Raw genomic sequence first — 25,129 nt, 5'->3', positions numbered from 1 at the left:
GAATGATTGCTTAGCCTTACAGTTTTCTAATATATGTGCCTAATGCTCAAAAAATTTCCTCTAATTACCACTTACATTTCATGATTTTTATACAGCATTTTCATTGCTAAATTTGAGGTATTTTATTTCCACTCTAATTCTTTGTGTTATAAGAAATTTTGTTACTTAAGCTTTGCTGTATCCAAATATAAGCTTTGTTTTAATATTTTGTTTGTTGTACTCCATAGTATCATGATCTTTAAGATATTAAGCTTTTCAATTTTCTGAGCTTGTTTTACAGCATAGTGTATGGCAGTTTTCAAATACCTTTATGTGCTTAAAAATATATTTTCTAATTGTTGGCTTCAGGATACCACATATAGTCTTTAGATTAATATTGTTGTATTGCTAAAATCTTTTATATCCTTAAGTTTATTACTGCCTTGTCTGTCAGTTATTGAAAAAATATACTAAAATGTCTTATTATGATGGTCAATTTCTTTTATTTATATACATATGCACACACATATATTTGAGAATATGCTATTAGCTGTACACCTGCTTAAAATTATATAGTAATATTGCAGTCTAGCTTAGTTTTTTATTCTAATATTTTTTACTTTTTGCCCTAAAATCTCCTTTGTTTGACATTAATATAGCAATTTCTTTATTTTATGCTCACCATATCTTTTTTCTTTTCATTTACAAATGTCTCTCTTCTGTGTGTTTTTAATTTTTTAGAAAATATAGGTGAAATCTAAAGGAAATAGATTAATTTTGTTTTGCTTTTAACTTACACATTTATAGCAGACATTGGCAAAATGTGACTTGCAGGCCAAATAACATAGACTTTCTTTTTCTTTTTCTTTCTTTCTTTCTTTTTTTTTTTTTTGTGTGTGTGTGTGTGTGTGTGAGTCTGGGGACAGAACCCAGAGGCATTTGACCTCTGAGCTACATCCCCTGCCCTATTTTTTATTCTTTATTTTGAAACAGGATCTCACTAAGTTGCAGAGAGACTCACTAAGTAGCTGAGGCTGACCGCAAACAGTGATTCTCCAGTCTCAGCCACCCTAAGGCTGGGATTACAAGTGTGTGCCACCCCCCCACTGGTGAATTTCTTTCTTGATAAGTAAAGTTATTGGGACAAAGCTCACCCCACTCATTTATATGTCTTTTTCTGCTTTCATGTTACAATGGCAGAGCTGAATAATCATGGAAGAGAGCATATGCCCTAAATATTTACTTTTTGTGTTAGAGGAAAACTGTTGTGAACCACAATTTACTAGGTTTGAATTTATAATTGCTCGTATATTTATATTTTATAGTTTATTTGATTTTTTCTTATTATAACTTTTAACATTTTTTGTTATTGAGGATTGAACCATGGGTTGTTTTGCCTCCACGCTACACTCCAGACTTTTTTTTATTTTTTGTTTTGAAATAGAAACTCTAGGTTACTGAGAGTCTGGCTAAGTTGCCGTGGTTGTTCTCAAACCTTTGATCCTCCTGTCTCAATCTCCCAAGTACTGGGATTACAGGCCTGTGCCACTCTGCCCAGCTATTTTTTTTTATCATATCTGTTGTAACTTAATATTACTGTCTCAATCTAAGATATATGACTACAATGCACCAATAAAAATAAATAAAAGAACATCAGTGGTACAAATTTAATCATTCATTTGTTATCCGTTATCTTCACAAATCAGATTATTAAAAAAAATCATCTAACATTTGCCTAAGTTCTTAGCCACTACAGTTAAACATATAAAAAGTATTTCCCAAAAAGTAGGGCAAAATGGGCTAAGCTTCATAATGCATAAGGATGAACTATAGTAGAAATAGAGATCAAGAGTTTAATATATAACTGTTAGAGTTATAATTCAAAATGAAAAAAGAAAACAAACCTTAATATGAAAGATGACTAATATGTTATTCTTGAGGTACTTTGCATTTTATTTCTTTGTATGGTTTTGGGCATCTTTCTGAATTGCCTGATTTTTCTCAGTTATTAAGTTAAAAGTTCTCTCATGATTGAGATAAATGTAGAAAAAATTAGTAGAATTATCAACGAATAAAATTTGTAATCTGTGCAACTGTAAAAGGGAATATAGACTCAACTCCTTTCTAAATACTACAAACATGGGAAGATTTTGAATGTGCCTCAGAATTCTCTTCCTGTTGAGATATATCAAGTTCTTTCACATCTATTGCCATGATCAGCTCACTTTGTCTTCTCTCTAATAAAGTAAAAAATAATAATCTCTTTCTTCAGGGTTGGGGCAGATAGTAGCACATATCTTCCACTAAAAAGAATAAATAATTATAAGCAATTACATGTTGCAACTGGAACCCAGGTATATATAAGTAGGCATTTCTAGACATAAATATAAGTGGTAGTCCTATGAGAACAACTTACTGTAAGTGAAAAGTATAACACAAGTCTATTATAATGAGTTGCATTGGTATAGATTATAAAATATAGGAGAGTATGGGTTTCAGTGGAATCTATGAATAGAAATTTCATATGGAACATCTGAGATGAAAACCAATCACATGTACAAATTAATGAGCATATTAAAGTCCAATTTTGAAAATTACATTTTGTTTCTATGATGATAGAGTGTTTTTTTTTATTGTTCCCTAAATAAATTCCAAATAAGACTCATCCTGTTCTACATTTGCCAAATACAGTAAGGTAATACCATACACATAAAGTCCTCCAAATTTAACAATGCTGTGAAAATTCTTAATTATCTATGAAGGTTGCTGATATTATATTTTCTTAAAAAGTGAAAAGGTTGAAGTCTAGAATGTTATTTTTTTAATTTAGCTTTTGAACTAGAAAGACAAAATTGTATGCAAAAGTGTAAAGTTGTTTACTCTTACTGTAGTCTAGCATTACTGAACCTTGACACCACTGACATTTGGACTGAATGATTTCTTCTTGTTGAAAGGCTATCTTTTGTATTGTTGTATGTTTATCAGCATGTCTGGCCTCTACCTGCAACATACCAGCAATGCTCATTCCCATTTGTGTGTGATGAATAAAACTGTCTGGAGATATTCTGAAATGTCTCCTGGGGGTAAAACTGCTGCTGATTGACAAGCAGTGTTTCAGTCTGTCAGTCTTACTCCATCCATTAATTTATAACCCCCTCCCCAGGGAAATAATATTTATCAATTCTTTAAATATGCTTCCCAAAGTTCTTAATGTGACTATCATTTTTACATGAGAGATTTTTTTTTATTAAACATGTTGTTCTGATCCTTGCCTTGGTACTTAAAGAATTTTAATAAATGATAAAAATTGAGGAAGTTATTCTAATTTTAAACTTGGAAAAACATTTTGTTTTGCTTTCAGATTTTTTGTTTATATAAATCTTAAAATAGATAACTTTATGCATGCATCATTCCCTATGTATAGAAGTAGTAGTAAGCTAAATTCCCAGAAGTACTGTCTCCTTTATAAGGATGTATTTATTTTTAACTGACAAACATTGCCATATTTCCCTAAATATATATCAATTTAAATTCTCACCAACAAAGTAGTTTTACTAAACATATTGTTTGTATGTTAGTAGAAATATTGGTGGTGTTTTGTCACTCTTAATATTTTCTGTTTTGCTGCATTCAATTTGCTGTAGAAAACGATATTCAACTTTACTACTCAGTTATTCATAATGTAGTTTCTTTTATAAAACTTTTACTTAGAAACCAACTGTGAAACTTTATTTAGGTAATTTGAATAACAAAATTTCTTCAGAGAGACAGAAGAATGTGCAAATAATGTCTAAAGTGATAAGGTCACCAGCCTCTGGAGATGTTGATAAAATATTCTTAAACTTTTATAGCCACTAAAAAATGGTGATAATCTGACTGATCCTGAGTGTTATTGATAGAAGCACAGTTTGAGCAGGGAATTTCAAAGTTATGGCCTATTGAGCATTGCAAAGAATTTTTTAAGGCATGCTTGAGACAATAGACACTTCTTTAAAGAAGGAAAAAAACACCTTAATCATTATTTTCAATATAAATGTAGACCACAATAGGTGAGACTTGTGATACATTTGACCTTTGGAAAAAGGCCATCATGATTATATTCATCTATGTGAGGAGGTAATGCATATTATCTTTCATTTTCATTTTTTGTTTTCATGCATGATTTTACAAATGATCCCACTGGCCAGCATCTGTCCCCATTCTATGGAAATTCACTCATTATAAAAGCCTTTTCCATTTTTTTGTACTACAGATGGAACTCGGGATCTTTCTACCTCTGGGTTACCCCCCAGACCTATTTTATATTTTTATTTGGAAACATGGTCTTGCCAAGTTGCTGATAGCCTCACTGAGTAGCTGACGATGGCTTCGAACCTGCACAATCCTCCTGTCTCAGCCTCCCAAGTACTGGGATTACAAATGTGCACCACCTCGCCCGGCTACCCTTTTCTTTTCCAGGTAGAAAAAATACTCTCAAGAAGAGGTATCAGTTTTAGTTAAGATTTCTACTTTTTCTCCTGAGTTTTGGCTTCTTTTTTACTTTCATTACATGCTCAAAATATCAACAAAAAGGTTATTGGAAGAACTAACCAAAGATTTAATTTTGTTGAGGAAGTGTGTGCTCATCGGGTGGACTTATAAGATGTTCATTAACATGTAGTACATTGCTTATTAGAATAAAAGCTATTCACCTTGTATTACAATTAAAGTACGATTACTATGGATGACTTGAAAGGTTTATAATACAGTACTTACTGGAACTCAAAGGGCCAATGTATTCATTTTCTTGTCTGTAAAATTGAATGCAATTATTTATAAATGCTGATTCAAATATCTTCTCTCAGGAAAGATAATATTAAAGTCATCGTGAAGTCAACAATGATAGCATACAAGAAGTTCTAAGACTGTGAATATGACTGAGTACCTTTAATGTCTATAAATCTGAGACTACTTAGAGGTCTCTAAAATTTATGAGTACTTTAGGTATTATAAATTTTTATCAAGTGTAGCCTTTAAAAGTAAAGTTTTTATTCATGTTATGTGAGATTTTTTACACGGTTTATCCTAATACCAACTTTTTACAGGAACCATGATTGCAGATACCAAGTCATTTAATAATCATATGTCGTGTAAGCAATCACTTTGAGCTTAGCTCAAGACCCACTTGAACTGATTAGTTAACTAAATGACTCCCTTGGGATAAGAGGTAAAGAAAAGATGCAGCTATCTAGAAATACATTTTCTATTTGACCTTGAAGGTCACCTGTAGTAGGTTTGTCCAAACAAATTCCATATGGGATAACATTGTTGGAATGGCTTCCTCTTCCAGGGAAGCAGAAACAAAATAGAGCTAACAGGGTGGATATAAAACTGACCTTTATTAAACAAACAAAAACATGTGTGTTGATTTTGCTTTATGTGCCCTCGTGTATCTTTGCTAGGTCCTGCAGACCTCATGACATAGTTCACTTCCTCCCTTAGAACACACAGTACTTCTTTCAATATAGGTAATGTTAATGCTGATTGTTGATCTGGTGAGCAGAAATGGAGAAAGATCCTAAGGGGACTCAGGGCAATGGAGTCTTCTATCTTACCTTCAGGCAATGAAAGAAACACATACTTCCCACCTGGAAGACAAGACCTTGTCCACAGGTCCAAGTGTTTATAGGGATCTAAAAATTCAAAACTCTTTATTTCAACAAAACAGATGCCTCTATCGCATGTCTGTGAGGCCAGGAAGCTTCCTTAATATACAGTCCTGATGCAGCAGATGCAGCAGACTTGTTGATATTTAGGAGTTTTTCCTCACTCTCTGGAGCTCAGCTGTTTTTGTTTTGTTTTGTTTTGTTTTTGCTGGGAATTGAATCTGGGGTGGGGAGGCATTCAATCTCTGAGCTACACCCACAGCACATTTTATTTTTTATTTGGAAACAGGGACTCACCAAGTTGCAAAGAGCCTCATGAAGTTGATGAGGCTGGCTTCAAACCTGTGATCCTCCTGTCTCAGCCTACAAAATACTGGGATTATAGGCATGTACCACCATACCTGGCTTCTGCTGTTGTTTATATCAGTCTTAGTCCTGATCTTCAGGTTTTTCTGCCATCTGAATGACAGACATGATAGTCAATTCATATGTCACCACATGTGTCTTTCTTTGTTCTTATATTCTTCCTTAAAAGAATGCTTAATCTAGCTCAGGCTAGATTAATGGTGCATCCATTGTTCAGGGTAGGAGCTATCTGGTTTCATAGTTCTTCTAACTATGACTTACTTTCATCTCTCAAAAGCTTGAGATGTTTCATCATCTGTATGTTTTTATTGCAGCGTTTCCTGTTAAACAAAACAGAAGTTTCACAGTTCCACTGCCACCTTGTGCCCTGGGTTATCCATATGCCACTATTAATGGTGTCTTCTTGTCACCAGCCAGTAACTCAAGTTCACACTCCTTCTTAGGCCCTGCATCTTGGGAGACTCTTGGCATTAACTGTCATAAGTTGGTTTCCTGGGAAATGAAATTTGAGACAGAGGGTTGCAGCACCAGTGGTATTTTGAAGAATGTTCTTAGGAATAACACTTGTAAGAAAGTGAAGAACTCAGGGTTGAGTGGAAGAAAAAAGTTAAGTATTAAATAGGGTGAACACAAAATCCAGCTGACCACTGGTAACTCTGGCACTGGAATGGATCTCTCTCTCTCTCTCTCTCTCTCTCTCTCTCTCTCTCTCTCTCTCTCTCTCTCTCTCCTTCTTGTACACTTCTATTGGTGCAATGGAGTTTTGCATCATAGAGAGATTCAAAATGATACACACTGTACACATCACTTGGTATATTTCACTCCATATACCTGCCCCCTTCACTTTCTCCCTCTTCATGTGCATTAGGAAGATTGGTAGTGGAACCTTGTATGGATGGAGCCTTATTTGTACTGTTCCTTTCCTCTTTTTTCTTTTTCCTACATCCTTTCCCCATCCCCTCCCACTATTCTACTATTTTCTCTCCTCATTTGACTGAAGTCTCTTTTGCTTCCCATTTTTGTTCTAGCTTTCACATATGAGAGAAAACATATGGCTTAGCAAAATATTCTCCAGTTTGTATAGAGCTAGTGCTCACTCTACTCTTTCTTTCTCTTAGTCATTTTCTCTCTTTTTCTATCCCCCTCTCTCTCCTATTTCTCTCTGTCTTTCCTTCCTCTCTTTATTCTTCATTCTTTACCCTCTCACTTTCTTCTAAAAAATACTGATATTGTTATACTTACTGTCTCATATAGAGAAAAACCTGACATTTAGAGTCATGTTAATCTGCCATTAGATGTATTTGTTAATTTCTTTAATGTCTTTGAGTCTATGATTTTTGTGTTTGGAAAAAACTCACTTTACCATATATCTTTTATGGGATAATGGCCAAAAAATGGTGCAATGATGTAAAACATTTGAGTAGAATAGGACCTGAAATGTAGTAATTGATTATAAAAATATGAAAATGGTTTTTATACCCTTTACTTATTTTGTTCTTGCTTCTTAGGCTTAGATATTATTTCAAGTGTACAGTTATTTCTAAGTCACTTTTAAAAAATAAACATTTGACAGTTATCAGATGATATAGCTTTTTCCAGTAATATCAGCAGCCATTTGAATTAGGTTCTTTTTTTGTTCTCGTTAATGGGAATTGAACCCAGGGGCATTCTACCTCTATGCAGTACCCCCAGCCCTATTTTTAAAACCACAGTGAAGCCAAGAGTGGTGGCTCATGCTTGTAATCCCCACACTTGGGAGGCAGAGACAGGAAGATCACACAGGTTCGAAGCCAGCCATGCGTGCTGGCTTAGGAGACCCTGTTTCCAAATAAAAATGTAAAAATAGGTCTGGGAGCGTAGCCCGGAGGTAGAAGGGCTTCCAGGAACCCCAGTACCACCAAAATTAATTAATTAATTAATTAATTAAATTAAAACCACAGTGAAATATAAGCATTGTATGTCTTTAAAAGTTTCTATTTTCTACTACTTGAAACAATTTAAATTTTTAAATTTTAAAGACATAAAAATAGTTTGAATATGACTGTTTAGTTCTGTTTCTGGGTCAATTAATATTTCTGATAAATAATAATACTTCTAACCTTCAGTTTCTACTCTTTATCAAGAATAGTTGTTTCTGATTTTCTTGCCTGAAATATGCTGTCAATTTTAAATTGAAATAATTTTATAATTTAATGAAATGATAATTTAAAATTCATAAATATGGAAATAGCTTTCAGAAATTATAAGTTTTCTGCTATTTGGGGGAATGATGCAAATCACCATGGGAACAGAAGAAAAGCATACTAGCTAGTATTTCCACATGTATTTTCAAGGCCCTTCAGAAATTAAAATAGAAGTTAATGTGTAGGATATCTCAATAAAGAGGATGAATAATTTTCTTTTGATAGGTACTATATTTTATATCTGTAAAATAAAAACATCTCCTTGAACTCTTTTAAGTCAGTTAATATAATTACATAGAATACATCATACTAATTTAGAAATATAAATTATCTCAGAAGAAAACCAGCATCTTTAAAAACTAAATGAATGCTTTGAGAGAAATATAATGGGGAGAAAGAATTAGAGATTGAACCTGCGGAACATTCTACATCTGAGCTACACAACCCGTCCTATTTTTTTTTAACAATTTTTTTATTGAACATAAATAGTATACATTTACACTATATTTGGTGCCCTCTCCCCCCCGCCCCTGTTTCTCTTCCCCCCTCCCACCAATGGTTGTCCAGGTTAACCATGTTTTATGCATAATTTTACACATGTTCAGGTGTAGACCCTCATTAATCAAGATCGGCCTTTCTCCTCTCCTATCTTTCCATTAAAACTTACTAGTATTTCCCCTCTAATATCTGGAGTCCCACTGGTATCGCTTGTGTTTTCTAGTTTGGGCATATTAGAGGAAACATGTGTATCTTCTCCTTCTGTGCTTGGCTGATCTCACTTAACATGATGTTCTCCAGGGCTTTCCATCTTCTTGCAAATGATATAATTTTGTTCTTCTTTATGGCTGAATAGAATTCCATTGTGTGTATTTCCCACAGTTTTGCTATCCATTCGTCTGTTGATGGTGATCTGGGTTGGTTCCATATTTTGGCTATTACAAATTGTGCTGCTATGAACATAGGTATGCATATGTTGCTGTAGTTCTCTGAATTCAACCCCTTTGGAAAGATACCCAGGAGTGGTATAGCTGGATCATATGGTGGATCTATTCCCACCTTTCTTAGGAATCTCCACACAGATCTCCATAGTGGCTGAACTAGTTTGCACTCCCACCAACAGTGTAAAAGAGTTCCTCTTTCCCCACATCCTCGCCAGCATTAGTTGTTGTTTGATTTCTTTATGCTTGCTACTCTGACTGGGGTTAGATGGAATCTCAGTGTAGTTTTGATTTGCATCTCCCTGATGGCCAATGATGAAGAACATCTTTTCATGTATCTATTAGCCCTTTGTATCTCTTCTTTTGTGAAGTGTCTATTTAGTTCATTTGCCCATTTCTTGATTGGATTGTTTGTTTTGCTAGTGTAGAGTCTTTTGAGCTCTTTGTAAACTCTGGATATTAGCCCCCTATCAGAATGGTGGCTGGTAAAGATCCTTTCTCATTCTGTAGGCTTCTTCTTTAGGTTATTGATAGTTTCCTTTGATGAGAAGAAACTTTTTAGTTTGATGTTATCCCACTTGTTTATTCTTGCTTTAATTTCCTGAGCTTTGGAGGTTTTGTTGAGAAAGTTACTGCCTGTGCCAATATGTTGTAGTGTTGAACCTATGTTCTCCTCTACTAACTTCACAGTCTCAGGTCTAATTTCTAAGTCTTTGATCCATCTTGAGTTGATTCCTGTGTTAGGTGAGATATAGGGGTTTAGATTCATCTTTTTACAAATGGTTAGCCAGTTCTCCCAGCACCACTTGTTGAAAAGGCTGTCTTTTCTCCAGCGTATGTGTTTGGCCCCTTTGTCAAAGATTAATTGACTAAAGATGTGTGGGTTTGTTTCTGTATCTTCTATTCTAATCCACTGGTCAGTATATCTGTTTTTGTGCCAGTACCATGCTGTTTTAACTACAATTGCTCTATAGTATAGTTTGAAGTCTGGGATTGTAATGCCTCCTGCGTGTTTCTTGTTATTGAGAATTGCTTTGGCTATTCTAGGTCTTTTCTTTCTCCATATGAAGTTCATGATTGATTTTCCTAGGTCTCTGAAGAATGCCACTGTATTTTAATGGGAATTGCATTGAACCTATAGATCAGTTTTGGCAGAATGGCCATTTTGATGATATTTATTCTGCCTATCCATGAGCACAGGAGATCTTTCCATCTTCCAAGGTCTTCTTCTATTTCTTTCTTTAATGTTTTATAGTTTTTGTTGTAGAGGTCTTTTACATCTTGGGTTAGGTTTATTCCTAGGTATTTTATTGGTTTTGAGGTTATAGTGAATGGAATTGTTGTTTTTGTTTCCTTCATTGTGGGTTCGTTGTTGGCATAAAGAAAGGCCACTGATTTCTTTAGGTTGATTTTGTAACCTGCAACTTTGCTGAATTTGTCAATCATCTCCAGAAGTCTTTTGGTTGAGTTCTTTGGGTCTTCCAGATAAAGGATCATGTCATCTGCGAATAAGGATAGTTTTACTTCCTCTCTTCCTATGTGGATTCCTTTGATTTCCTTCTCTTGTCTGATTGCTGCAGCAAGAATCTCAAGGACTATATTGAAAAGGAGTGGTGATAGTGGGCATCCTTGTCTTGTTCCTGACTGTAGCAGAAATTCTTGCAGTTTTTCCCCATTCAATATAATGTTGGCTTTGGGTTTGCAGTATATTGCCTGATGATGTTGAAGTACTTTCCTTCTATCCCAATTTTTTGCAGTGTTTTTAACATAAATGGGTGTTGGATTTTGTCGAATGCTTTTTCAGCATCTATTGCTATGATGATGTGGTTTTTGTTCTTGGTTCTATTTATGTGGTGAATAACATGTATTGATTTGCGTATGTTGAACCAGCCTTGTTTTTCTGGGATGAAACCGACTTGGTCGTGATGAATTATTCTCTTGATATAGTTTTGAATGCGTATAGCTAGTATTTTGTTTAGAATTTTGGCATCTATGTTCATTAAGGATATTGGTCTGTAGTTTTCCTTTCTTGAGGTATCTTTATTTGGTTTTGTAGAATTCAGCTGGGAACCCATCTGGGCCTCGGCTTTTCTTTGGTGGAGGAATTTTTATTGCCATTTCTATTTCTTTGGTTGTTATTGGTTGGTTTAGGCTTGCTATGTCCTCTTGGCTGAGTGTAGGAAGGTTAACTATGCTTAGAAATCTGTCAATTTCATCCAGGTTTTCAAATCTATTGGAGTATAAATTTTTAAAGTAGTTTCTGATAATATTTTGAATTTCCTTACTATCTGTGGTGATATCTCCTTTTTCATTTATAATTTTGATAATTTGAGTTGATTCTCTTTTTCTTTTGGTTAGGTTGGCCATGGGTTTATCAATTCTATTAATCTTTTCAAAGAACCAACTTTGTGTTTTATTGATTCTTTGAATTTTTTTTTGTTCTCTATTTCATTTATTTCTGCTCTAATTTTGATGATTTCTTGTCTTCTGCTGGCTTTAGGAATAGACTGTTGCAGAATTTCTAGATCCTTGAGTTGTGTCATTAGGTTCTTTACTTGGTGGTTCTCCGTCCTTTTTATGTGGGCACTCAGTGCAATAAACTTTCCTCATAGTACTGCCTTCATGGTGTCCCATAGGTTTTGGTAGGTTGTGTCTCTCTTTTCGTTTGTTTCCATAAATTTCTTTATTTCTTCCCTAATTTCTGCTCTTACCCATTCGTCATTCAATAGTGTATCATTCATTCTCCATGAGTTTGAATACTTTCTTTCGAGTTTCCTGTTGTTGATTTCTACTTTTATTCCGTTGTGGTCTGAAAAGATGCATGGAATTATATTACATTTTTTGAATTTGCTGGTATTTTCTTTGTGTCCCAGGATGTGATCTATTTTGGAGAAGGTTCCATGGGCTGCTGAGAAGAAAGTGTATTCTGTAGTTCCTGGTTGAAATACTCTGAAAACGTCTATTAGGTCCATTTGGATTTTGGTTTCCTTTAGTTCTAAAGCGTCTTTACTCATCTTTTGCCTTGAAGATCGATCCAGTGGTGTGAGAGGCATATAAAAGTCTCCCAGAATTATTGTATTTGGTCTACTTGGGATCTTATGTCCAGAAGGGTTTGTTTTACAAATGTGGTTGCATCCATATTTGGGGCATAAATATTTACTATCATTATATCTTCTTGGTGTGTTGTTCCTTTTAATAAAAGAAAGTGCCCTGATTTGTCTCTTTTGATGTGTTTTAGTTTAAAGTCTGTTTTGTTGGATATCAGGGTTGCTACCCCTGCTCTTTTTTGGTCACTGGTGGCATGGTATATCTTTTTCCATCCTTTCACATTCAGCCTGTGAATGTCTTTGGCTGTGAGGTGAGTTTCTTGCAGACAGCATATATTTGGATTATGTTTCCTAATCCACATTGCCAGTCTACGTCTTTTGATTGGTGAGTTAAGTCCTTTGACATTAAGAGATATTATTGAAATATGATTTTTATTTTCTGCCGTTTTGTGTTCTGTCTACTCTTGGGTGGTGTGATCTTTCTTCTTTACTTAAATGGCCCACTTATTAACTTCCTCTCTTCTCTGATTCTGAAGTCTGCTTCTTTTTTCTTCCTTATGGTTTATTTCCTTAAGAATTTTCTCTAGTGTCGGCTTTGAATTCATGAATTTTTTGAGATTCTGTTTATCCTGAAAGACTTTGGTTTCATCATTGATCTTGAATAGTAGTTTTGCTGGATAGATGAGCCTTGGTTGGAAGTTATTTTCTTCCAGGGTCTGAATCACGTCGTACCAGTCTCTCCTAGCAATCCTGACCTGGGTTTTATAGTCTGGGGTGAATCTTTTCGTTTTGCCTCTATATGTCACCCGTCCTTTTGTTCTCACTGCTTTTAAGATTCCTTCTTTGGCCTCTATGCTGGTCAATTTGGTTATTATGTGGCGTGGAGTGGTTTCTCTTTGGTCCTGTCTCAGTGGAGTTCTGTATGCCTCCTGGACTTGAAGATTCAAGTCTCTTTCCATATTTGGAAAATTCTCTGAGATTATTTCCTTGAAGATATTACAGATGCCCTTGGTCTGTAACTCTATCCCTTCCTCAATACCTATTATCTGTAAAATAGGGCGCTTCATATTATTCCATAGTTGCTGGATGTTTAGGTTTTGTTGCTGTAAAGATTTCTGTATATCTCTGACTGTGTTTTTGGTTTGGGATGTACTGTCTTCTAATATTGATATTCTGTTTTCCATTTTATCTAATCTTCCAGAATTTCTTTCTATTGCTGTCTTCATTTCACTTATTGCCTCTTTCATTTCATTCCAGACCTCTTTCTGATTCTTTTTTAGTGTTTCTAATTCACCTTTAACCTCCTCTATACTTGTTTTAAATCCTTTCATCATATTGAACATCAAGATTCTAAACTCCCCTTCTTGCATTTTTAGTAGGTCAGTATTTGTGATTTCTGCTGTCTCTTCATAATTCCTGGTTCTCATATTTATAGTGTTCTCTGTCCTGTTTTTCTGATTTCTACCCATCGTTCGTGAGTAATGTGCTTAGTCAAATCTTAATATTAGGAGTTTAGGGGTATTGCCTAGTCAGTAGAGCCTTTCCAGTGTTGAGGGCGGGTGATGTGTGAGGAGCTGGGGTGATTGGTAAAGGAGTCAGATTAGGTAGAGGATATGTTAGGTTGAGAAAGACTTTAAGTATGATAAGATAATAACTTGCTAGGAATGAGAGAGAGTTAACTACTAGGACTCTTGTCGTTAGTAGAGTAATTATGGATATAAGAAATACTTTGAGTATTAAACCAGGAGGTATATTATGGGGAAACGTTTTGGGGGAGAAAAGTATGTAGGTTAGTGTGGGAAGGTTTGTAAATAGGGGTGATGGAAGGAGCAGACAGACATTAAAAAAAAGAATCCACACAAGATCAAGACTATTATGTAATCCAAGAAAAAGGAAGGAAAACCAATCAAAGGAGGAGAATGAAAAAAAAGGAAGGAAAGAGGAAGAAAGAGGAAAAAAGGACAAGAATAAAATAAAAGGAACTAGCAGCTGTGTGAAATAAAAAAATAAGGCAAACTATCCAATGTATAAATATATATAAAACAACAAGTTAAAGTAAAAGAAGTGTGGGTTAAAAGAAAAAAAAATAAAACAGCAATAACCATACCAAAACAAAAGCACTGTAAAAGCAAAATAAAACAAAACATCCACATTAAAAGTAAAACAAACAGTCCTCCTTATTTACGCATATGGGGTCAGGTCCATATAATATGTGCGTATCTGATTGCTTTGGTAGCTTTCAGAATACCATCCAATGTCTCTTAGTTTTCTTTGTACTCTATTTTTATCTTCTTAGGTCACTCTGGGTGTTTGGACACCTTTCTCTCCTTTAGCTGCTTTAGGTTTATGTGTCCGGATGTCTGGTTTCACTGTTATTTGATTCTGTACAATTCACAGGTTCTGCGAAATTCTAACCTGTGGTCAGCACCTCTGCACTCACCACCCTAGCCTCCAGCCTGTGCTTCCCTACAGTAGGGGTGGAGAATGACCAAAGTATAATTGGAACCTCCCCCTGAGGTCCTGTGCAGATATTGTGGCCCGATGGATTTTTCCTGTGTCTCTGGAAATTCCAGCTGGGCTGGCCGGTGTGGTCCCAAGATGTACCCTGGGCAAATGGATGCTTGTTCCTGGATGCCCACACTTACTGCCAGAGCTCTGCCTATTCCGAGAGTGCAGGCTGGATGCGCTTCTAATACTGGACCCAAGTGTGAGTGGATGCAGCTGTCTATTGCTGCTGGTATGCCCTTCCAAGGTGTATTGAGCTGTGTTCTTGCTTAGAACTAAGCATCTGACTACCAGGAGGGTGGGAACACCCAGCGGTGGGCCAGGGGAGCAGGGTAGGTGCTCAAGGGTCCAGTGCGCGTTGTCCAGCAATGGTCTCTGCCTCCCACGGGACGTAGAAGCTGGGGGTGCCCCAAGGAGATTTCTGGGTCACACAGGGCTTTCGAAGACTGGAAGGCAGGCTCTGGCAAGGTGGCAGGGGATAGACACACAAGCAGGCTCCAATTTAGGGGTGGCCATGACACAGGCACTGACTACTAGCAAGGGACCATGGCGCAGGGAAGGTGCGCAAGGAGAGTGCTCGGTTCTGAGGCTTGGGCCCGTGCTGGGGGGTTGGGGCTGCGCACACGCTAGGACCCCAACTTACCAGGGCGCCCTCAGGTACCTGACTTGGTGCAGGAATCTGTGGGAGTCTTTATGCAGTTGTGATCCGGTCGCTGGTGAGCACACAGAATTCTGATGTGGGTGCTGCTCGCTGCTTAAGATGCGGTCTTAAGTCCGTTTTTAGTCCCGAATTATCTTGCTGCGGTAATATCGGGCAGGCAGTTCCTCGGGCAGCTGCAAAAGCAGCCCGCCGATCAGCGTTCCGATTGTATCTGCAGCAGGTCCCGTGTCCGATCTTTGTTCTTCTTCTTCAAGTTCAGGGTTCCGCAGAGGTACTTGGATGTGTTTTGGTTCCTGGTATGTATTTATTTTGTTGATTAAGACACTGCTTTCTAAGTATTTAAACTTTATTTGCTTCAGCTACTGAGAAGTGCTGTGTCCCTCAGTAGCCATTTTGAAAAAAAAAAGAAAAAAAAAAAAAAAACAACCCGTCCTATTTTATTTTTTATTTTTGAAATAGCGTCTCACTAAATTACCGCGCATGATTGGCCTCAAACTTGTAATTCTCTTGTCTTGGCCTCTTATATTCTAGAATTACAGATGTGTGCTACTGTGCTACCCAATATGTGATTCCATATGTGATTGAATATAAATCCTACTTGAACAAACTATATTTAGTATACTCACTCTAAAATAAATAAGTTATTTCATATTTGTTTCAACTGACTCACCAGCTCATTCTGAACACTTATAAGAAACTGACAGTAATTTGATGGAAAGAACACTTGGACTACACTGAGCTTAAGAACCAAAGATTGGGATGAGATATGCAAATTTGGTAACTAGTTCCATGTGCAGCTGGCAAGGTTTGCATCTCTTTTATTTTTTAGATCTTCTTTTCTTTTTCTTATTTATTATTTGACCCCCTAAAAATAATTTCAGTTTTAAATAGTAAGAATACTGGACATAATTGCATGATACATTTTCAGATCAATCTTAGATCTTCTCATTAATTCTTTCATGATCTTAAGCAGAAAAATGCATATTTTAAGAGCTCAGATTTTTTTTCTTAAGTAGAAGTCATGAAACCTGGTTGAATGTGCCGAGGTAACTACATGGAGTATCCAAATGTAATTGTTGCTTAGTAATCACTTTAGATTTAATTTTAAGTTACTGTAAGAATTTAGGCTTATATTCTGTTTTGTTGAAAACTAAGTAGTGAAATGGTCATCTGATAACATATGAATTGGACCTTAATTCTATGCATGTTACCGGCGGGTTCAGTCCTGTGGGGGGCAAGTCCACTAGCGGTCGGGGGCCTCAGAAAGATGGGTCAAAAGGCAGGCGGCGTTCTGCAGATCCTTATCTGCAGCGGTTCTTTTTCCCTCTATGAATTCCTTAAGTTTTTAGTTACGATGCTTTGGAAAAAGAACCTGGAGTGGACAAAGGCTTCTTGAGCCAATGACACTTTATTACAAAAACCCAAGAAATTTATACACTTCACCAGTAAAGTTAAGAGAAACGGGGGCGGTCTTTTAGCTGGCTGTTGGCCCTCGAAGAATTAACTTCTGTTTCTCTCCAAGGTCTTGCAGATAAGCAGCTCCAGGTGGCAGCCTCCCAGGATAGTCAAGGCTTGGGAGCTTCTCAGGGGAATCTTCTTTAACTTTTCCTGGAACTTTCCATCTTTTGGGCTCAGTTCATATAGCAAGTGCGGGGAGATGTGGTGATTCAGTGTTGGCATCTTTTTAAATCTGAAAGCTTAAGCATACTCACAACACAGTTTGGCAGACAAAATACCACAAACAACACCACAAGGTTCTTTGTTCTAATTGTCAGATGTATTTCCTTAACTGCTGAGCACTCTTCTTTAAACAACAAGCCTATTAAAAGAATCCACTTCCCTGTCACAAACTCTCTGCAACCTGCTTCTAACTTTCTAATTCCTTTCTTTCCCAGTTGGGACTTTCTTATGATAAGCTCTTCTTCATGCAAAAATACTTTTCTTACTCTTACGGTATTTCTTTTCCTTCATACATATATATATTTAGAATGTCTGTCCTTTATTTTGTAATATTCATTTTTAACTATGCGGCCATTTTTTCTGTCTCCTGGGGTGCTCACACTGAGGTAAAAGTTAAGTCTTTTTCTTTGGGTCTATTGTATTTGGGCAGCTAAGTTGTTTCTTTAAGGTTACACACAAGGTTTCTCTCTGTCTTTAGGCAGGATTTCAAGGGTGAATAATTATTTTGAACTGAGCTACTTTTGCCGGAGTGATAGATAGTGATGAAGGTCGGAGGCCATTTGTGATTGTTGCAGCTGGGGTGCTTATCACAGTACCTGAATTCTGGCCAGTTTCTCATTATTGTTGAGCAGAGCCAAGGACGTTTAGACAAATTATTAGAAAGTTTATCTCCACGGACTCAGTTTCTTTTTATAGTCCTAATTTCACATCACTGGAGCAATTCGTGTAGAAAGTTAAAAGGAATAATAGTGAAGGGTATCTAAAAGTGGGGGGTACTTTAGCCAGAGACGATACCTCCTTCTCGGGGCGTTTTTGCCGATTAACTATGTGGAGTGGGGGTTCTCAACACATAGATGCCGAGGCAGCAGGATGTCTTGGCATATGCATATACAAAGGTGTTTAGATGATTCATTTATAGTCAAAATTAATTGGTCTCATATAAGTAAAAACAGTAGAAGAGCTTTCATCAAGGAACTAAAAATCAACATGAGCTGGGCATGGTGGCACACATTCATAATCCCAGTATTTGGGAGGCTGAGGCAGAATTGTGGTTTGAACACTTATAAGAAACTGACAATTTGATGGAAAGAACACTTGGACTACACTGAGCTTAAGAACCAAAGATTGGAATGAGATATGCAAATTTGGTAACTAATTCCATATGCTGCTGGCAAGGTACTTGTGGACAGCCTCAGGTACTTAGTGAGGCACTTTGCAACTCAGTGAGACCCTGATTCAAAAAAAGAATAAAAAATAGGGCTGGAGGCATAGCTCAGAGGCAGAATGACCTTAGATTCCATCCCCAGTACTGCAAAAAATAAAAAAATTAACATGATTATTTAGATAAGAAATGGTGACAATAAATAATGATAATATGATAATAATAACATATTGTATATTTCAAAAAAGCTAGTAAAAGGATTTTGAATGCTTAAATAATAAAAATGATAAATGTTTAAGGAGAGCGGTATATCTACACTGATTTGAATATTATACATATATACATGGATCAAAACATCACATAAAGCTAGACATGGTGGCACATGCTTGTAATCACAGTACTTGGGAGACTGAGACAGGAGAATCACAGGTTAAAGGCCAGCCTCAGCTACTTCGTAGGTCCTTTGCAACTTAGTGAGACCCTGTTTCAAAATAAAAACTAAAAAATAGGGCCGAGGGTGTAGCTCAGAGAAAGAATGGCCCTGAGTTCAATCCCCAGTACTGCAAAAGAAAATCATAAATATTTATTTTATAAAGTTTATCAATTAAAATACTTTATAAAGAAAAAATGGAAACCTTAGTTTCAACATCGGTGAAAGAAGATGATCAGGAATTCAAATTTTGTTTGCTGTCTTATTTCTGGCTATTATTATCCATGAAATAACGTCTACTAATCAATTCATACTGTAAAGTTACTTCCTTAGATAAAAGCGCCTTCCCCAAAGTGGGACATTTATTCTGTTTTCATTACTTCAGAGTTCAGTGTCTGATATTTGTATTTTTTGGTAATCTAGGAAAACATCATAGATTAATAGTATTTTATCAAATAATTTTGCTTTTCTGTATCTATATAAAGCATTTTTTTTGTGTGTGGTATTGGGGTTCCTGGAAACCCTTCTACCTCTGGCTACACTCCCAGACCTATTTTATACTTTTTTTTTTTTTTTTTAATTTGGAGACAGGGTCTCTTAAACCAGCACGGCTGGCTTCAAACTTGCGTGATCCTCCTGTCCCCGCCCCACAGGTGCGGGGATTACAAGCGTGTTCCACCATGCTCGGCTATATAAAGCATTTTAATCAATATTCATCTCAATATGTGATTCCATATTTTAATCAATAATTTATTGCTTTTTAACTTTTCAGTCATGATTATCTTCCAAAACATGGTAATGATATTCTGGATTTATTTTTCAACAGATGCAATTTTTTCCAGTTGCTGATTATATCAAAATCTCATTTTGAAATGCCAGTAGCACTAATTAATAACAAAGTGAAACTTAATAAAATTCAGCTGTATTACTTGATGAGAATAACTAAATCTATTATGCCTTTAGAAATACTGTACTTAGGTAAATAAGCAAGCATTTGATTCCAGAGTTGGCCAAATGAGTTTTACTATAAATTGCAGCAGTGTAGCTCCTTTAGAAAATTTCTGATCATTTTCTTTTGATGTGATTACTAGGAAATAAACAATGATTTTGCACCTAAAATAATGTCGATTAAATTTTGAAGTCTCTGTTTCTTCATAAAAGTTTAAGTTTGAAAAATGTTCGTGGCAGTAACAACTATTTATAAAACAAAGTTGGTCATGTTCAGGATAACTGAAGAAAAGCTGGAAAAAAGAGAAACAAAGTCATTTGAACACTGAAGCAACCCAAGCATCTCTTTATTTTGATGTTATATTTTTGTAAGGAAATATTCAGATGATCAGGAATGAACATAACTAAATGAAATCAAGAAAAATAACAGTATGCATTTAAAACAGAATTATGAAATCAAATATCAGTGTTTCACATGGGGATAAGGGAAGCACTGAAATACAGCAAAAGATGGGATGTAATGTAGACTGTTGTCCACTGTAAATGTTTGCAAGTGGCTGTGTTCTAAATAATCAGTATCATTATAGGTGATTTGTATAAATGTCAAAGCCTTGGCTTTGTATTTATGTTAGTATATGAAAAGAAACACAACACACCTAGGTGATTATACAATAGACTGAAAACCCTTACATTTGATGCATTTTCTTTTAAAAATAGGCCTTGCTTTTCAGCTTCCCCTGCAGTTCTATGTGAAGATTGATAAATCAGTTTTTACTTGTTTTATTAATAAAATGTAATTTGAAAAAAAAAGAAAAAGGAAAATGTTGGTGATGAGACCATTACAGTAGGCAGAGTGAAGCAGCATGAAAATTAAACTTTAATTATCTGTGCTGAACAATATTTTGATTATTTTTACAATAATCATATATCTAGAAATATGCAAGGATATCTTCAATTAAAAATAATCTTGTGTTCCTACAAACAACTGATTATTCTTGAAGATACTTGTCCTTCTTAGGTTAGGTCTCTAAAAATCTTTTTATCTCTGAGCAATGTGTCCAACCCTAATTTTTATTCTCAACTAAAATTCATAGTACATGATTGATTTTTGCTTCAAACAGATTGCATTTCATCAACAGCCACATTAGTGTTTGTTTTCATTTTCTGATGGTGAAATCTTCTTATTCAATGATTCTCTGGGTTCGGATACTATTAACCTAATTTGTCAGGTGACTACCTTCTTGGGTTTGGAGTTTGGCCCTGGTTTTTTTTTTTTTTTCCTCATCTTATCCAAGTTTATTATGGTTAGATATAGAATGTCTCCTGGAGAGCTTATATATTAATAATGTTTACAGTTGATAAAATTAACCCAAGAGGGTTGTAATCTCATCAGTAGATAAGTCGGCTATCATGAATTTATTGGGTGGTAACCTAGGAAAGTAGAATGTGGCTGGAGGAGGGTAGGTCCCTAGGTATATATTCTTAGGGACTGTGCTTGTATCTGTGTCTGTGGATCTCTTTTTGTTTTTGGTTCACATCCCATATGAGAGCAGACTTCTCTCTCTCTCTCTTCTCTCTCTTCCTCCTCCTCCTCCTCTTCCTCCTCCTCCTCCTCCTCCTCCTCCTCCTCCTCCTTCTTCTTCTTCTTCTTCTTCTTCTTCTTCTTCTTCTTCTTCTTCTTTTTCTGTCTGTCTGTCTGTCTGTCTGTCTGTCTGTCTCTTCTCTCTTCTCTCTTTTCTCTCTTCTCTCTTCTCTCTTCTCTCTTCTCTCTTCTCTCTTCTCTCTTCTCTCTTCTCTCTTCTCTCTTCTCTCTTCTCTCTCTCTCTCTCTCTCTCTCTCTCTCTCTCTCTCTCCTTCCCACTATCATGCCCTGGTCTGATATGGACTGGAACTCTAAAATTCCCAAAACTGTGCGCAAATAAATCTTTCTTTTCCTAAGTTGTGTGGTCAACTTTATTGGGTCTCATCAGTGAGAATGTTGACCAAAACTACCTTTGGTAATGATGACCTTGACTGGAATGACTCTAGGACCCAGGAATGACTCATCTAAAATGCAGTTAAAATAGAACTAGAAATATAAAAAAGGACAATAGTCTGGACTAGGACTAAATCAGAAACACTAATTTAGATAATCAATGGTAGTGCTACATTAAAATATTAAAAAAGGACAAACTGGAAAACTGGTAATTATTCCAGAACTAACACCCTAATTATTTTTGTGTATTTAACAAAAACATTACTGTTTATGATTTATAATAATAAATTATATATAACTATCATTACAGAGTATAAGTTTAGTCTTTTTTATCTGTGATATTGGGCATTCTATACACATATTGCCAGAATGACATACATATGCTGCCAGTACCCTTAAACTGTTGAGCTACATACCCAGCCCTATTTTATTTTTAAAGAGTGTCTTTCTAAGTTACCATGCATTGGAGTCAAACCTGAGATCCTCCTGTCTCAGTCTTTCAAGTACTGGTATTATGTGTATGGGCTATCACACATGTTAGTCTTTTCATTTAAATTTTGGTTTTGCTTTAAAGGTCACTATTTATAAAGGTCTTTTTTTTTGTGGTACTGGGGTTCCTGGAAGCCCTTCTACCTCCGGGATACACTCCCAGACCTATTTTTTAACTTTTTTATGTGGAAACAGGGTCTCTTAAGCCAGTGAGGCTGGCTCCGAACCAGTGCGATCCTCTTGTCTCCACCTCCCAAGCCAGGGATTACAAGCGTGCGCCACCACGCCCAGCTAAAGGTCTTATTTTGATATTGCAAAGAGGGTTTCTAGAAGAGAGACTTAGAACCAACATTTGCTTTGGTTATTCCCCTTTCTTCATTGGAAACATAAGTTACTATAGCTCTTAAATATTAAGATCCTATGGATAACCACCATATAAAATGATTGAATGAAAACATAAGATCTGTTAAACTTCTCATTCCTACTTTTGGAGAAAGCCAATTGTCATAAGCCTCGATGAGCATCTTGGTGATCTATGGTGGGGTTTACAACACATTGCTGAGGCTGAGTGAAGCAGTGCTCTTTCTTTAGATGCCTGGCTGACAACTACTCTGATCATGCAGGCTGTTAAATATTGTGGATATCACTCTATAATCCACTAAATCCAATTCTTGGTGTACACACTAACTCTCACATATACATTTAAAAATACATGTAAAAAGACATTTGTGTGGATGGTTGTAATCTTTATAATTTCAGAAATCATCTTTGAGGACAATTTAAGAACACCTGTAGGCATAAGAATAAGGGGAGATTATGTTCGAGGCAGATAGGTTGCATAAATATTAATTGAAACTGGGACATTCAGGTACCAACTGAGGTATACAGAACCTACCAAAAATGGAGGCTATGTGGTGGCTGGTAGCCTCCAGGTCAATATGGCTGGCCCACAAGTTCCGGTAAGATTTCAACCAGAGTGTTTCCACAATCTGATATTCAACTGTTAGGTATGCAGCCTAAGAACTCAATGGTATCAGTTATCTCAGATGTGACTATGTTGGGAGGAACTGATAATCAGTGTCTAATCTGACAGAGAAAAAATAGCTAACTGATAAGCAGAATGGCAATTTATACATTTACCATGACAGAGATATCTGGCAGGATAACTAGCACCTGCCATTTCCCTGTATTCTCTGTGTATCAACATGAATCAACTCAGACATCCAAATTATAGATCAGAAATCTGATCTGTGTGCACTGTACTAGAGCAAAGACAGTCTCATATTTAGGGACATTTCAATATATGATTCATAACTGAATGAATTCATTTTTTGATTTTATAGATATTTTTACCAAAATAATTAATAGTAATGCTTAAAATTAGCCATCCTTTCCCTTTTCTGAACTAAAGAATATTTCCATATTCTACTATTAGTTCTATTTTGAAAACTAGAACAAAATTCAAAACCATCAAGACAATCTCTCTCCTTTCCTCCCTAAGTTTACTATGCGTATGTGTGCTACATTCGAAATTATTCAGCCTGTTTTAGAGAAAAGTATACACATAAATCTTCATCAAGTTGACTATGCTTGGGAGGGATTTGTATCCTCATTCAATCTGACTTCATCAAACTTTCACCGCCTTCTATTCTACTTAATGGCAAAAACAAATAGGACTGCTTTAACTTTAAAAACTATAAATTTAAGAGAAAATAGAAATCGCACATACGTTTCTAAGTCTCAATGGTCATTACTAAAGCCACTAATATACAAGGTATATGAAGATCATAAAAAATAAAAACAGAACCAAAAAAACCTTGTGATTTGAAAAAGGATTTCTTGAGAATTAAGTCATTTGAGTTAACCTGAAGAAAGAGTGAAAATCCATCCATTGGCTATGAACAGGGATGTGCTTCAGCTAGTAATTAAGATAATTTGCTAAGATACAGAGTTCTGACTTATGATAAACCTCAGATTTCTTGATTGATGTTTTAAAGTAAAATATCAGCCTCAGTAGCACCACAGCTTTAAACTTTAATAATTGTGTGTTGAGGTAAGGTATGCTATCTTTTATATGTATTAACTTTTATATCAAAGTGATATTTTCAGCTTTGTAACATAATTCTGAGATTTACCTTATTTGGAGTTTTAGCAGATATTGGAATCACTATAACCAGAGCAACCCATATCTGAATCCAAGTGGCTAATTGGAAAGTTGCATATAATTTGAATTCCTATTTTATTACCCTATCACAGCAAATTCTGTATACTTGGGCAATATTGGTCTTCAGGCTATGGAAACTAGAACAACCTATCACTGATTTATTTGCTGTTGACTGTGCATATTTTAAATTTTAATAAAAATGCCACATTTCTTCTGTTTCAAAATTCTTCATAATTTGGGTCAGGCTATTACTAATTTTGTGCTTTTTAAAGTGTTAATGTTTAGTCAGTTATGTGAGGCCTCTCCTTTTCCTTCTTCTCTAATGGCCAACATCAATAGGACTGCATTCTATCATTTGCCTTCCCCTTAGAGATGTCATGTTGACTTCTAGAAAAGATATATCAACTAGCTTCCTTCCTTCCTTCCTTCCTTCCTTCCTTCCTTCCTTCCTTCCTTCCTTCCCTCCTTCCTTCCTTCCTTTTCTCCATCTTTCTTTTTGGTTTTAAAGTACAAGGGTCAAACCTTTGCTAGTTAAGCCTACTGAGCAACCTTCCCAAGCCTGAAAAGGTATAAATTATTAGAATAAAAATATATTTTGCCACATCCTGATATTACTAGTATCAGAAATTGGAAATATTGGGATTGTATTCTTTTACCAGAAATACCATTTCTAAACCAAATAGTGTTTTGTTCATGCCATAAAGTATGAAATAAAGATAAAGATTCAGAACAGTATTCTTTGAAAAGGACTTACCACCAACATGTTGCAGAAAAATTTGGGGAAGCTTGGTGACATATCAAAGAGTTTGATTTAAGGACTACTATTGTAGTATGGCTCATCCTATGGTCAGTCGTTACCTCAAGAAAATTCTTACATGAGAAAGCTTAAACAATGCCAAGAATTTGGAATTATTCAGTGTTTAGCTTGCTATCTGGGTATAAGAATGCTATAATACA

The sequence above is a fragment of the Muscardinus avellanarius genome, assembly GCF_963383645.1.
Source record: "Muscardinus avellanarius genome assembly, chromosome: 2".
Lineage (NCBI taxonomy): Eukaryota > Metazoa > Chordata > Mammalia > Rodentia > Gliridae > Muscardinus > Muscardinus avellanarius.
The sequence above is the reverse complement of the archived record's forward strand: the minus strand, read 5'-3'. Positions refer to the sequence as shown.